The 16,635-nt window shown below is 45.5% G+C and overlaps 1 long non-coding RNA gene across 3 annotated transcripts in view; it reads left to right on the top strand.

The window, feature by feature from the left end:
- The window catches only part of LOC132663654 (uncharacterized), an 80,540-nt gene extending 65,514 nt beyond the window's left edge, over positions 1-15,026 (top strand). For all 3 annotated transcript variants that reach the window (XR_013551490.2, XR_009603189.3, XR_013551489.2), the window contains one exon: positions 9,309-15,026. This is a non-coding gene — a long non-coding RNA (uncharacterized LOC132663654). The remainder of the gene's footprint in view (positions 1-9,308) is intronic.
- Positions 15,027-16,635: the final 1,609 nt, after the last annotated feature.

Consider the following 16,635-nt stretch of genomic DNA (forward strand, 5'->3'; position numbering starts at 1 on the left):
AGAAATATGATCCACAAAAGAACAAGCTGATGAATTTGAACATCATCAAAATTAAGAACTTCTGCTCTGCAAAAGACACTTCAGAGAATGAAAAGACAAGCTAAAGACTGGGAGAAAACATTTGCAAATCACGTATCCACCACAGGACTTAGATCCGTGATCTATAAAGAGTTCACAAAAGTCAATAATAAGAGAACAAAACCCCATTTTTAGAATAGCCAAAAGATTTGGATAGACACTTGATCCAAGAGGATATATGTATGGTGACAGGTGGTAACCACATATAACATGATGAGCCTTTTGTAATGGATAGAATTGTCACATCACTATGTGTGCACCTAAAACAAATGTAACATTGTATGCCAACTCTCCTTCAATTAAAAACATTTTTTTTTAATTGGAAAAGAAATAGTTACTATTTAAAAAAAAGAGGACATATGGATGGAAAGTAGTCACGTGAAGAGATGCCTCTCACCATTAGGTGTTATGAAAATGTAAATTGAAACTACAATGAAATGCAATTTTACATACGCCATTTTGGAAATCTACGTCTGATGGCTCCCAACGGTGTGGAAGATGGGGAGAAACCGGAAGTCTTGGGCCCTATTAGTAGGTGTGTCAATTAGAATGATCTCTTTAGTTTGAAGTTTGGCACCATTTAGGTGGAAGATTCGTATACCCCAGGACCCATCAATTCCACTCCTAGACAGATTGAGAAAAACACGTGAAGTTGTGCACAAGAATGGTGCACATGAACGTTCGGGACAGCATTGTGTAGTAACGGGGGAAAATGTAGAAGATATGAAACAGGAGAGTATATAAATTGTGGTTTGCCCATACAACGGTGTATCATATTGCGGGAGTTACCAAACCATAGCTCTTGAGTCCAATCCAGCCCGATGACTGTATGTGTAAATAAACCTTTATTGAAACTCAGCCACCCCATTCCTTGACGTTGTCTCTGGCTGCTTTCATATTACAATGGCATTGGGAAGTGCTTGCAACAGAGACTGTATGGCCTACAAAGCCTACAATATTGACTGTTTGGTTTTTATAAGGAGTTTGTGGGTGCTTGCTATACAGCGATGCAAAGAGATGAATCGGAGATACATATACTGTATCAGTCAGGGTTCACCCAGAGAAACCGAACCAGTGGGAACCAGAGGGAGACATACGGTAAGAGGTTTATTGCCAGAAATTGGCTCATACAACCGTGGACCCGGCCAGACAAGTCTGAAATCCACAGTACACGTCATCGGGAAAGACAGACTGGAACAGCCGCGTGCGAGCTCAAGCTGCTGTCCACAGGTGGAATTTCTTCCTCTTCAGAGAAGCCTCGGCTCTCCTCTTAATGTCCTTCAACCGATGGATCGCATCGGGTCCACCCAAATTATCTAGGAAAATCTCCTTGACTCGAAGACAGCTGATTGTGGACTTTAAAGCACATCTATAAGATACCTGCCTAGTAACACGTAGGTGAGTGTTTCATCGAGTAAGTGGGGAGTGTAGCCAAGTTGACACACAAAAGCAACCATCGTGCGTGCCAACAAAGAAAATCTTGTAAATAGAATGCTGAGCACCGGCAACACAACGTTGCCCCATGGTATGTGAGGTATGGGGAACCTTTACATAAAAGCTTAAAACAAGCCAACAAGAGAACAAAGGTGATGGATACATAGGTCTGTCAAACCATGTGAAGCAATGATAAACAGCTACTTTTGATCCTGACTGCCACCGGTGGGAAAGGAAAGGGATGGAAGTAAGGGTGGGTGTGCGGAACCTGTGATTTTTATATATTCATTTATTTTTAATGTTTACTTATTTTTGAGAGAGAGAGAGAGAGAGAGATTGAGCATGAGCAGGGGAGGCGCAGAGAGAGGGGGAGACGCTGAATCTGAAGCAGGCTCCAGGCTCCGAGCTGTCAGCACAGAGCCTGAGGCGGGGCTCAAACTCACGAACCATGAGATCATGACCTGAGCCAAAGTAGGATGCTTAACCGACTGAGCCACCCAGCCGCCCCTATCCGTGATTTTTTTTTTAAAGGTATAACACTCCAAAGCAAGTAAGGCTTTTAAAAAATCTTGCTAAGTTTGGTCTTGCTATTGCAATTGTTTATTGTATCATTGTGTTTTTAAAATTCTTTTTAATGTTTATTTACTTTTGAGAGAGAGACAGAGCACAAGTGGGGGAGGGGCAGAGAGAGAGGGAGACACAGAATCCGAAGCAGGCTCCAGGCTCTGAGCTGTCAGCACAGCTGACAGGGGGACTTGAACCCACGAATTGCGAGATCATGACCTGAGCCGAAGTCAGACGCTTAACCAACTGAGCCACCCAGCGCCCAAATTGTATTATTGTTAATACCTGTGTGTGTGTTTGCAATCTTCCACAATACTTTTTTTGAAATCATAATGATTGCCCTTCTTCAGACAAGCCTGAAAAGCATGTTCACACTGGATAGATAGTCAAGTTTGAATTAGAACCCCACTGGATAGGATCAGAGAATAGAAGCTTCTATTTTTCCCCTAAATGCCAGATACACCTTGGGTGGCTGCTTTGGGGATTTTTTTTTCATAGATCAGTGTCTCAGGGAATGAGCCTCACCTCCTGGGAGCTAAGTCAGGAAAATCATGGTGTTCATGGTACTCTAAGCCTGTGCCCAGCGGAGAGCGCAGAGCAGGGTGTGAGTCATTCTTACTGGAGCATTGACCTTGGCTGACCTCCACAGTGTCAAGGTCTATAGCCAAACAGAACTCCTCACTTAAGGAACTAGAGATAAAGAGGCGGGTGGCCAGTCACATGGCACATGGCCCCTGTTGGAATGAGACTTGTCACACCTCCCAGGGGGCTTTCAGCAGGACCTGCCCATGCATTCACAAGCTAAGGCACACGGTGCTGAGACACCCGGGGCTGAGGGTTCTTCCTGAACAACGTCAGATGACTTCTGATTTCATAAGTGGTGTTAATGTTTTTTATGCTTATTTATTTTTGAGAGAGAGGGAGAGAGAGCATAAGCAGGGGAGGGACAGAGAAAGAGGGAGACACAAATCTGAAGCAGGCTCCAGGCTCTGAGCTGTCAGCACAGAACCTGACGCGGGGCTCAAACTCACAAACTGTGAAATTCTTCAGCGGTTTTATACACAGACCCAGAGAATACAACCTGCCACATGCCTGCAGCAGTGGACCGACTGACATTTCATACGGCATACCAACATAAGTCTTTTTGTGAAAATTAACTCTGTTTTTACCGTGAAAAAGAATTCGTGTCTTTGCAGAAATTCAGCATATCTGAAAAAGCAAGAGAGGAGAAAATATTAGTCTCCCAAGAATATCCTGATACTATGGTAGCGGTAGTCTTTGTTTTTCTTTGCCATATGTATGTATATTTTCCTGCACTGAAGTCATCCTTTCGATAATGATTATTGATCAGCTACTGCGTTCCACGCTTTCTTCTGGGCGCTAGAGATATATAAATGAACCAAACAATCAAAGGGTCCTTGCTCTTAAGGAGCTAAGAGTGAGGAGGGCCAACCATAGACAAGTAAATGCATTAAGACACAAGAGAAATTTGGATAATATGTGGTGTAATGAAAAAAATAACGCCGGATGACACTGCAGACTTATAATGTGCTGTTCTAAGCCCTTCACTTCATCCGTATTATTACATCCGGTAAAACTTGTGCACCTGCGCGCGCTTTAGAGGGAAGGTGGTTACCGTAAATCTTAGAGTACAATGGTCAGGGAAATGCTCTTGGAGGAGATGACTGAGGAGTGGAGGTGCGCCTGAACAGAATCTTACAGCCTGGGGGTTAGGAGCCTTCTTGGAGAGGGCACAAGAAGTTCAAGTTCCCTGAAGATAAAATAGATTAGCATGTTGGTGAAACAGAAAGCAAAAGACGAGTATGGCTGGAATTTGGAGACGAGAGGGACAGAGTTGTCAGCAGTGACACCACGGATGCGTATTTTGTGATCAGGCCGTGGAGGGCCCTGAAGTCCACAGGAAAGGAGTTCCAGTTTTATTCTATGATACTGGAAAGCCTTTGGAAGATTCTAAGCGGCAGAGTGGTAAAACGCGCTATCTATCGCCTTAAAGATCACGGGGCACAGCGTTCGGCACATGGATTTGAAGGAGGCAAGAGCCAACACAAGGGGATCAGTTCAAAGGTCCCTGTGGTCGTCCAAGCAAGAGGCTGTGGCTCCTCGGACGAGGGTTAGGGCAGAACAGACGAACAGAAGACGAGCCAGTTAGGATTTTGTGAAGGTGACACTGTTTTTAAAGTTCTAGGTACGCCATTTATTTTGCTGCACTTCATAAAATAAGGACTTGAAATTTCTTCTGAAACAGAATTTTAAGACCTAGCAGCCACAATTACGGAAACCAAATTGGAGAACAAGCAGGGGAGCCTGCGAATGATACATCCCAGGAAGATGGCAGGGTGACCCCAGGACTGCCTTCCTTGGACGCTCCGAGGAAATTTTGAAAGCGGCAGAACGAGGCAAGTTTCTCCAGCTGTTCCCCCCCCCCACACACACACACCCATTTTACCCCCTATTTTCATGGTCTCATTTCGGTATGAGTAAAGGACAGCTTTTGTTACAGCTGCTACTCATGCAACAGCGGAGACAATCAGCTGACACATCTCCTGTGCCTGACTTCCCAGCATCCTTACAGACACGATCTGAAGGTCAGGGACCCTCTTTGCTACAACTTTGCCTGCCTTAAGTCCATGGAAAGTTGAAGGCAGCTACAGGCAGGGCTTTACCAAAGGCTAGAGCACCTGCATTACTGGTTGTGACAAAGAAGCCGCTCCTCCTGCACCTTACTATCTACAGTAATGATGCCAGATATCTTTTTTCAAGTCTCCCTTGTGGAGAGATTGCCAATCTCAGAGTATCGTCTTGGTCCTTAGATTTTCGCTCTAATGACCACAGGATGACTGCCTCTGTTTTCCAACCAGACTTGGCTACCATCTGGGTTTTTCGGATTGAATCCTCATGGTGTAATTTAACCCAGCCCTCCATTCTCTATATTTCCTATAAAGTTGTAAACCCCAACACACGTAATCCTGACAACTGAGACGGGGCCATCAATGTGCCTGCTTTACGGAGGAATAAACTGAGGCACAGAAACGTTCCATTCCAGAGGTCATAAAGCCAGGGTTTGAATGCAAGCAGATGCTTTTAGCCTGCATACTGAACACAAAGAAATATATCAGAAAAGCACGAAGGCAAGTCCCCGTGGTCGAGCATTCTCCGCGAACAGATAACTGGCGGGTTTGTAAGCCTAGAAATCGATTAACTCAATTATCAACAGTTACTGAGTACCCGTAGTGCATGCTGGGCTAAGCTGTGGGATACAAAGGTGGACCGGACCATGCTGAAGATGATGAGGGCTATCATGCCTGAGGGCTACACAGAGCCTGCTGTGTACCAAGCCCCATGCTAGGTGCTGTGGAGACAGTGATGATGGTCACAAAGTGAATTTCCTGTTGGAGCTCATTCTCATGCAAGATACACGGTGTGTTAAATGTTGTAATGGGGATTGTTCAGAGCTGTGCAGTCCAATCCAGGGTCACATGTGGCTACTTAATTACAATTGAATAAAATTTAAAATTTAATCCCTCAGGTGCACTGGCCACCTTTTTTTTTTTCTAAACATTTTTATTTTCAAGGTTTTTGGAATCCATTGCCACATTTTTCCCCCGAAGAGTTTTGCCAATTCATACACACAAAAGCAATTCACTATAATCAGTGCCTGCCTCGAGCTGGTCCTTGGGAATAAAAGGCAGATCCTCGTGTAAATTCCAGTTTTTCCACATCCTCGCCAGCATTGGGCTTGAGTTTTTTTTTTTTTTTCTCTTTTTAAAAAATTTTATTATTTTCCTAATATAATTTATTGTCAAATTGGCTAACATACAGTGTGTAAAGTGTGCTCTTGGTTTTTGGGGTACATTCCCGTGGTTCATCGCTTCCATACACCCAGTGCTCATCCCAACAAGTGCCCTCCTCAATGCCCAGCACCCATTTTCCCCTCTCTCCCACCCCCCATCCACTCTCAGTTTGTTCTCTGTATTTAAGAGTCTCTTATGGTTTGACTCCCCCCCTCTGTGTTTGTAACTATTTTTTTCCCCTTCCCTTCCCCCTGGTCTTCTGTTACATTTCTCAAATTCCACATATGAGTGAGACATGATATCTGTCTTTCTCTGCCTGCCTTATTTCACTTAGCCTAATACCCTCCAGTTCCATCCACGTTGCTGCAAATGGCATGATTTCATTCTTTCTCATTGCCACGTAGTATTCCATTGTATACATAACCCACATCTTCTTTATCCATTCATCAGTTGATGGACATTTAGGCTCTTTCCATCATTTGGCTGTTGTTGATAGCGCTGCTATAAACATTGGGGTACATGTGCTCTTGTGTCCTTTGGATAAATTCCTAGTAGTGCTATTGCTGGGTCATAGGGTCGTTCTATCTTTAATGTTTTGAGGAGCCTCCATGCTGTTTTCCAGAGAGGCTGCACCAGTTTGCGCTCCCAGCGCAAGAGGGTTCACGTTTCTCCACATCCTCGCCGACATCTGTAGTTTCCTTTCATTTTAGCCACTCTGACCCGTGTGAGGTGGCATCTCACTGTGGCTTTGATTTGTATCTCCCTGCTGATGAGTGACGTTGAGCATTGTTTCGTGTGTCTGTTGGCCATCTGGGTATCTTTGGAAAAGTGTCTACTCATGTCTTCTGCCCATTTCTTCAGTGGATTATTTGTTTCTCGGGTGTTGTGTTTGGCAAATTCTTTACAGATTTTGGATACTAACCCTTTATCTGGTATGTCATTTGCAAACATCTCTTCCCATTCCATCGGTGCCTTTTCATTTTGTTGATTGTTTCCTTTGCTCTGCACGGCCCCCTTTGAAAGTGCTTTAGTTTTTTTAAGGGCATGTTACTTTTTCCTTTTAAAAACAAACAAGCAAACAAACAAGCCTGCTTTATTGAGGTGAATTTGTATGCCATTCAATTCACCCATTTCAAATGTATAATTTGATGGTTTTCATTATAATCACAGAGTTCTACATTCGTCATTGCCATCAATTTTAGAACATTTTCATCCTTCTCCCCACAAATCTAGCATCCATTAGCATTCATTCCCCATTTCCCCACCAAGTCCACCGCTCCCCAGCCCCAGGCAACCACTAACCCACTTTCTGTCTGTGTAGATCTGCCCATTCTGAACATTTCCTAGAAATGCCATCAAACAATGGGGCCTTTTGTAACTGGCTGTTTTCAGTTAGCATAATGTGTTCAAGGTTCATCCATGGAGTAGCACGTATCGGTGCCTCATTCCTTTTTACTGTTGAATAATATTCCGTTGTATGGATGTATTCCATTTTGTTCATCCATTCTTCAGTTGATGGAGATTTGGGGTGTTTTCACCTTTTGACTCTTGTGAATAATGCCATGTAAACTCTCGTGGGGACGTGTGTTTTCATTTCTCTTAGGTGTGCACCTGACAGTGAAATTGCTGGGTCATAGGTAACTCTGCGTTTAACGTTTTGAGGAACTGTCAGACTCTTTTCCAAAGTGGTTGTACCTTTTTATATTCCCACCAGCAGGGTATATGGACTCCGGTTTCTTCCTATCCTTATTAACACCTGTTATTATGTTTTCTGATTCTAGCCATCCAACAGGTGTGAAGCGATGCTCATGGTGGGTTTGATTGACATTTTCCTAGTGGCTAATAGCACTGAGTATTTGTTCACGTGCTTAGCCATTTGTATACCTTCTTTGAAAACAAAATATCTATTCCCATCCTCTGCCCTGTGCATATGTTATTTTGAGCTAAAAATAGAGTATAAAATGTTGTAAAGCATAGTAAGCAAATACTAAATGCTGGGGATGGTCGTCTCTGGGGAAAGAAAATGGAGTCATTTCTTTTTTGCTTTTCTCAATTTTTACAACACACGTAAGCTTTTGTCATTGGCAGATATTAAATATTTTCCCCAATTCTTTGTCTTTTCTGATGTGAAAAAGTAGCACAAGATTGTTTTTGTTTTTTTAATTAGAGACAATATCAGCCTGAAGGTAACAGTAGCTAACACTTCAGCAGATGTCCCTCCAGGACATTTTTCTAGGCTTTCTGTACGTGTATGAGGCTGGAGAATACACGCAAGTTCACGTTATGCCTTTTGTTCTAATCGTATCATAAACGAGCCCTTGCATATTAAGTAAACCTCTTGAACTGTGTCTTCTGAAAGTCTCTAGAAAAAAAAAAAAATGCCACGGTATATCTCTTGGTGTGCAGAATGGTCCTGAAAAAGGGCGTCTTTCCCACAGTCATGACTTTAAAATGAAGGGGAAAAAATGAAGGCACACACGGACACACTCTGTCCCCCAACCCTTGGAAACTGCAAGCGCAGTAGAGCTTGGGGAGCATGTAGCCCGTCCTTTGCTTCAGTCGGACCCTCCCCCTGCTTCACGCAGGGAAGGACAGAGAGGAGCCTTACACAGTCCGAGCCAGCTGGGCGGCTGTCCAAAATTTTCTAACTCCTATCTCCATGGCGTGGCTGTGCTTTTTGACTTAAAGTGTTTGTAAATCCCCACCACACTCTAAACTCCCATATTTTTTCCTCAAGGATTATTTGTGCGAGAAAAAAACCCACATTCCTCTTGCTTGCCCCATCCTCTTTCTCGTGAAGTCACCTGGGCCATCCGGACAGGCTGACTGCAGACAGAGCTGTGCTGCTTTTTGCCTTTCTTTTCCCTGCTCCCAAAGGCTCCAGGGATTCCAGTGGCAGTGGCTTCAAAAGCTGATGGCACAGATTCCATTTTTTCCCACGATAACGGAATCGACAGCACTCTTTGCTAGAAGACACCTTGACACTTGGCTTCAAGTGCTTGATTCTCGGTAACAGTAAAAGCTGTGGACTCTTTACGTTCCCGTGCGTGTCCACAAACGTTTCCAAGACAGGGTTGCCGTCCCCCAACCCCCCACATCCTAGGCTGCTTCCAACCTAGACACTCAGGGAAAACACTAAGAAACAAGAATAGAAGAAATCTGACGGCTGAAGACCCTCCCCTCAGCTCGCAAGCAGAGCTGTGCGAGAATAAGTTTAACGTGAAACGATTTGTCTTTATTCGGCGCACTGGGGAGAGACTATAGTGTTCTCCTCTCCTTCCCAGGCACAGGGCTGCAACAGATTTTTCCGGGCGTCTTGCTGGTGGGTGTTATGAAGGCCCAAGTCTGACCAGCGGAACGTAGGCGGATGTGATGTTTATCCCTGACATCTTAAATCTTTTGCCCTCTCGTCTAATTCAGCGGGCATTTGGGAATCGACGGTTGACCATTATGCTGCCACAAGATGGAAAGACCCAGGGTCCCCGAATGACTGCGTGAAGCCAATTCTGCCACCAAACTGTGTTGAACAGAGGCATGAACGGGCAACGAACCCTTACTGTATTAATCCACATTGGTTGTATCTTAAAGCAGTTGGCATAGCCTGCTTAATAGATTTCCTTTTTCTATCCCCCATCCCAGCAAAACGTTCTAGGTTGCCGGGACAGCTTGTGGACCGTGTGCTTAAAGAGATGTCAGGGTAAGCGTTCCATTTTGCTAGCCAAGCATTCAAACGTCGCCAAGAGACGAGGCTAGCCGGTGAGGTTCTGCCAAAATGCTTCCAAGTCAGGGAAGCCCCTGCATTTTCTGAGAAATAAAAGGAAAAATGAAGGTTGTGCTCCTGGTGCGTTCACACCGTGAGGTGTCACAGAGACCTTGAGACGTCTTAATGTGGGCTTTGCCGGGTGACGAAAGTGAACACCCCCTTCTCTTCCACAAGTATTTATTGTGTGGTTAGCATCATGCCCCCCATCTCGCCTCAGAAAGCAAGTCTGAGAAATTCAAGAGTTGGCCCTGGACGCTGCCCCTCCACGCAGGGGGGACCTCAGATGGCGCATGGCAAGTGAACTGCAAGAATGTGTCAGCTACGCCGATGTGATGTCTCGGGTGGACGGCTACTGCCTGTATTCAGGGAGCTTAAGTGTCTCTTGTATCCATTCCCTTCCCTTCCCGGGTGACTCCATTATTTCTTGGTACTCTTTCTAGACCTGTCACCCTTTCGTGGTGACCCATTTGGTATCACGTAGGTTCGCTGTTGATGAGAACTGTTTTCGGTGTTGCAAGGAGGTCAAAAACAAACAGTATTTCCCGGGTTAGAACAAAGAAGGCTTTGGCTTGAATGAACTTTTGCTTAGTCACGAAGAACCCAGGGCCCGGCTCTGCTCTGGGGATAAGACGACAGCCTGGGTTTCACTCCTGGTTCCACAGTTGGATTTTGTGACTTTTACAACACACCGTTTCTTGGGGCGTAAGAGTCGCGATGCAGTTTGAGGAGTTTTGAGTGACACGACTGATGTATTTCAGCCTCTTTTCCCTACTTCAAGCTTCCCCCCCCCCTTTTTTTTTAAGTTTATTCATTTATTTTGAGAGAGACAGAGAGAAAGAGTGCAAGCGGGAGAGGAGCAGAGACATAGGGGGACAGAGGATCGGAAGCGGGCTCTGTGCTGAGAGCAGACGGCCTGATGAGGGGCTCGAACTCACAAGCCTGAGATCGTGACCTGAGTCAAAGGCAGACGCTTAACCGACTGAACCACCCAGGTGCCCACCCCCCCCCCCCACTTCAAGCTTTTAAACCTCTCTTTTTAAGCCTCTCCAACCCAAAGAAGGTTTCTTACTCTCTTATGCAGACCTTGACCTTCAGCTTCCTGAGAAGCCACGCTCAGACCTGATGTACCAAATGTGTGTATACATTTTGTGTGCCTTTACACTACTTTCTGAACTGCTGCATGGTTTTCTGTGCTGCCGTCCCCTCTCTGTTCTCTTCCTTCGTTCTCCCCTCCGTTCTGACACTGTCTCGTTTTTCTTGTTCACTCTTCCAACCAAACCCCGTTAAGTCTATGCTGGTTTGTTTTGTGTGGTTTTTTTGTAACTTCTGGGCAAAGTGAAAATTCACCTAGAAAAGCTACCCACGTGAGTCTGGTGGTAACAGGAGAAAGATGCCACGGAGACAAGGAGTAAGTGAACACAGAAAACAGATCGTACGGGCTGGTGGAAATTCGGCTAGAGGTTTTCACGGCCTGTGCCTGTTTTTAAACGCGAAGGCAACGGAACATCAAATTTTTTCTTCATCTTAGGGTTTCCCCCCACCCCAGCATGAACCTTTAATTGGCAGCCGTTTTCTTTGGGGAGTTATTCACGTGCATATGGTTTTCACGCGATGCCCATCTCGACGCGTATCATTTAATAAGTGGAATAGGGTGTGCAGCTGCTACAGGGGCATGTTTTCTACCTAAAAAAAAAAAAAAAGTTAGGAGAAAAGTAGTGAGGTAGTGGGAGTTGGCCGAGGTACACGTGTACTTCCTGCGAAGGGTTCCGCGTCCTTGACTCTTCACCCGGCTCAAGCCTTGGCACCGAATGTGCTACAGAAGGTGTCTAATGACCAGAGACCGTTAGGTTTCCAAGTGACCTTTCTGAGCCTCCTGTCTCACACTCTTGGGATACAGACCAGGAATCTCAACCCAAAAGAGGATGCAGACTTCACTGGTATGGGGACAGAGCTGCGAGGAGAAAACAGCCACTGGGGCTCCTCGCTCGGTGTTCTTCTCAAGCCTGAGAGGAAGGAGGGACAGAAGGCGGATGGGATTGAGGAAGCAACGAAGCAACGGGAAAAGAGAGCCCAAGCTCCAGGAAAGGGAAGATGGTCCAGGAGAGAAAGAAGAAAGGGACTTGGGGCTGAGGTGCCCAAGCCTTTGCTAACCTGAAAAGTAAACTCAAAGTTAGAGACCAGAGGGTCCCCAGGGGGGATCCGGTCCTCTGAAAGGAGCATCTCACATTGTACAGGGGAGTCGGCGAAGCATTTGGTTTGTCTGCTTAGAAAGGAAGTTTCTAGAAAGAGAAGGCATTGTGATGTTAAGATGACCCTTCAGAAGCTGTGAAGGCTGTAGTCTCTACTCTCCTACCGTTTGATGCCCCTGGAGGCTAGGCATGCCTTTCATGTGGATGCTTGAGTGGTTTCTTTCTAGTCAGAGAATTAATGGCAGACCGAGTTGCTAGATCTACCCACGGCCGATCAATGCTTCGCAGATTCCCTCTGGCCATCCTTTCTGGATCTCCCTTAGATATCACTAATGAAAAAGTCAAATACGCGTTAAGCAACCTAGAAGAACCCACACTTCCTCATTTCATAGAAAGGTCCAGAACGGAATTGTAACTAGCCCACAATCCCCCATAGCTTAGAAGAATGTATCCAATGTGGTACCACAATCACCCTAAAACATAGCGGGCAGGACAGTCTCACCAAAATGGCTGTGACCAGGCCACTTTATCCCTGTACGTACACGCTGCCCTGCAAAATGTAGGGTGTATTTCCCCTCCCCTTGAACCCGGTTGCTCTTGTGACTGCTGTAGCCAATAGAATGAAGCAGAAGTAGCATTCTAGAACTTCCACGCTCAGTACCAAAGTTCCAGTTCCTCCCTCCAGGACGCCAGCTGCCGTGTAAGAAGTCTGACCCCCTTGCTGAAAAGACCACATGCTTTGGAAGCCACATGGAAAGAGACAGGGGCACAGATGTGTGAGTGAAGCCTTCTCAGACCTTCCAGCAGCTGGCTGGTTGCAGCCAAGTGAGTGACACTAGCCGGTGCCCAGCTGACTCAGAATCATGAGAAATAGTAAATGGAGGTTGCTTTTGGGTTTCGGTTTTGGGGTGGCTTTTCATGCAGTGATGGAGGACTGAAGCGACTGCTTAAAAGAGGCACCACGCATTATTTTTCACGGACCTGGGAGTCGGGGGCGGGGGGTGGTTCTGCAGATCTGGACCGAGCCTGGCCAACCTCATCTGGACCTGCCTGGGCCTCTGCAGCCTGTGGAGGGCTCGCCAGTCAAGGATGGCCTCAGCCGTGATGACTCATCTCTGTAGCACAGGGTCTTTTATCCTTTAATGGAGTTGTCCTCCGGCGGTGGCAGAATGCCAAGAACAAGAACAAAAACGCACAAACTTTTTAACAAATAAACTTTTCAGGGGGTGCCTGGGTGGCTCTGTTGGTTGAGCGTCAGACTTCGGCTCAGGTCACGATCTCACGGGTTGTGGGTTCGAGCCCGGCGTGGGGCTCTGTGCTGATGGCTCAGAGCCTGGAGCCTGCTTGGGATTTCGTGTCTCCCTGTGTCTCTTGCCCCTCCCTCACTCGTACTCTGTCTCTCTCAAAAATAAACATTAAAAAAATTGTTTTAAATAACAAACTTTTCAAGACGAGTTTTAGATTCACAAAACAACTGAGGGGAAGGTGCAGAGATTTCCCGTATCTTCCCTGCCTGTCCCCCACATGCTGAGCCGCCCCCCTGTATTAACAACCCCCCCCCCCCCACCAAGAGTGGTACCTTTGCTATGGTTGGTGAACCTATGTTGACACATCATTATCAGCCAAAGGTCACAGTTAGGAATTTGTGCTGTACAGTTTATGGTTCGGACTAATGTGTAATGACAAGTATCCACCACTGTAGTATCGAAACAGAGTAGTTTCACTGCCCTAGGAATCCTCCTTGCTCTATTCTTCAAACCTCCTCACCTCCAACTCCTGGAAACCACCGATCTTTTTCCTATCTCCATAGTTTTGCCTTTTCCAGAATGCTATATGACCGGAATCAAACAATATGTAGCCTTTTCAGATTGGCTTCTTTCACTTAGCAATATGTATTTCGATTTCCCCTTTTTCTTCTCCTAGCTTGATAGCTCATTGCTTTTTAGCATTAAACAACATTCCATTGTCTGGATGTGCCAGTTCGTTTATCTGTTCATCTACTAATGAACCTCTTGGTTACTTCCAAATTTTGTCCAAATTATGAATAAAGCTGCTAAACACTCTGTGTGTAGGTGTTTGTTTTTGTTTATTTTCAGGATGCTATTTTTTTTAATGTAATTTATTGTCAAGTTGGCCAACTTACAGAGTATACAGTGTGTTCTTGGTTTTGGGGGTAGATTCCTGTAATTCACTGCTTACATACAACACCCAGTGCTCATCCCAACAAGTGCCCTCCTCAATGCCCATCACCCATTTTCCCCTCTTTCCCCTAGTCAACCCTCAGTTTGTTCTCTGTATTCAAGAGTGTCTCGTGGTTTGCCCCCCTTTCTGTTTGTGACTATTTTTCCCCCTTCCCTCCCTCCACGGTCTTCTGTTAAGTTTCTCAGGTTCCACATATGAGTGAAAACATGATATCTGTCTTTCTCTGACTGACCTCTCTCGCTCGGCAAAATACCCTCCAGTTCCACCCGCATTACTGCAAATGGCAGGGTTTTATTCTTTCTCATTGCCAAGTAGTATTCCATTGTGTATATAAACCACATCTTCTTTATCCATTCATCAGTTAGTGGACATTTAGGCTCTTTCCATAACTTGGCTGTTGTTGATAGCGCTGCTATAAACATTGGGGTATATGTGCCCTTGTGTCCTTTGGATAAATTCCTAGTAGTGCTATTGCTGGGTCATAGGGTCGTTCCATCTTTGATGTTTTGAGGAGCCTCCACACTGTCATGTAGGTTTTTATATGGAACTAAGTTTTCAGCTCCTTTGGGTAAGGACCAAAGAACAGGACGGCTGGATCATACAGAAAGAGTGTGCTTCATTTTGCAAGACACTGTCAACTGTCTTTGAAAGTGGCTGTACTGCTCTGCATCCCCACTAGTAATGACTCAGAGTTCCTGTTGCTCTACATCCTCGCTAGCGTTTGGGACCATCAGCGTTCTTCCGTCAGAAATTCTAATAGGTACGTAGAGCTATCTCGTGGCACGAACAATTTTCAAGGCTTCGCTTACATTAAGTCTACTGATGTTCTACTGGCCAAAGTAAATCGTACAGGTGAGCCCAAGGTGGGAGGGGACTACAAAATTGAAGAGAAAGGGCCTGGATAAAGGGAGACCATTAATTGGAACCATTAAGGCATCAAATCTACCATAAGGAATCTGTGCATATTTCTCACAGGGGAGTATTAAAGGGCAGTAAGATGTTGAACTAAAACCTAGAAGCAACTAGAAAAGTCACATTTGAAATTAGGTAAAACAATTAGATGAGCGCTTTCTAATTTGTAAATGTTTCCAAGCTTTCTGCCAAGTCGCTCTTGCTCTGATATTGATGTTGTTTTATTTCCATTAGAGGGTGACGTTCCCCAATTTCTGTTGATATCTATGGAGAGACAGAATTGGGAAGAAATGCACGTCTCATGTAGGACCAATCACTATGCGGTCCCTTGTTCCATGAATTAATTCACAGTAATGATAATGTTAAGACTCTTGGCAGAGTTCCTTAGAATCCTGTTTAATAAGAGCTTTTATTTTTTAATTTTTAAAAATGTTTTTATTTATTTTTGAGAGAGAGAGAGAGAGAGCACGCGCATGAGTGGGGGAGGGGCAGAGAGAGAGGGAGACACAGAATCTGAAGCAGGTTCCAGGCTCTGAGCCGTCAGCACAGAGCCAGATGTGGGGCTCAAACCCACGATCATGACCTGGATGCTTGCTTAACCGACTGAGCCACCCAGGCACCCCAGTAAGAGTTAGCTTTCTAATTAGCCAGTGGGCAGTCTGCTTTGTGACTTCTCTCTGGAAACCTAAGGCTGCTGGCTCAACAGAAGGGAGGTAGTGGGAAAGAAGGGCTGTGTTACACGTATATGCATATGCATCTGTATGTAATGTGCGTGCTCCCCTCTGATCCACCGTGATTTCAGTGTTTTTACCTGTTCTCACCTCCCCTGCATTCCCAGGAAACACTGAAAACGGACTTTACATTTGCCCTTCCCACTCTAGGAAGCAGCTTCGTTTTCCACTCCCTGGATTTCAGAGCGGCCAGAGGAGCAGAGAAGGGGAGACTGGGATCACCATTCCCAGATCCTAGCCAGCCTACTACTTACAGCGGTGTGGTGCTGCCCCCTATGCAGGGATTCACTGCAGGCAGATGAAGGGTCCTTGGATCTGTTCTTCCTCCAGCGCCCCCTCTATCAACTCCAAACTGAACTTTGCTAATCCAGTGCCTCTGTTATTTCCTGTTCAGGAATTGGGAGTCAGGGAACCTGTTTTCTGGCTCTTGGGTCACTTAATGTCTTTGGATAGTAGTTTTCTCTTCTGCAAAGGGATCAAGCTGAACCAGATGTGTGTTCCTGCTCTGAACTTCGAAGAGTCTGTGATGCTCAGATAAAACCACGACAAAGTCAGGGCACCTGAGCAGCTCAGCTGGTTAAGTGTCTGACTTTGGCCCAGGTCATGATCTCGCAGTTGACGAGTTTGAGCCCCGCGTCGGGCCCTGTGCTGACAGCTCAGAGCCTGGAGCATGCTTCGGATTCTGTGTCTCCCTCTCTCTCTCTGCCCTTCTCCTGCTCTGCCTTTCTCTCTCAAAAAGGAATAAGCGTTAAAAAACATTAAAAAAAAAAAAAAAAAAAAAAAGCCAGGACAAAGTCCCAGGATCCCCAACACGTGATGCCCTAAAACTCCCAGGAATGGCCAGACACATCTAGAGGAGGTAGGCTGGAAAAACTGTCCAAGAAATAATTGATATTTGCATTACCAAGGAATGACTATGCTCCATTCCAAGCTGATATTAAAACCATTAC

This window comes from Panthera onca, chromosome D4 (genome assembly GCF_046562875.1).
Source record: "Panthera onca isolate mPanOnc1 chromosome D4, mPanOnc1 haplotype 2, whole genome shotgun sequence".
Taxonomy (NCBI): domain Eukaryota; kingdom Metazoa; phylum Chordata; class Mammalia; order Carnivora; family Felidae; genus Panthera; species Panthera onca.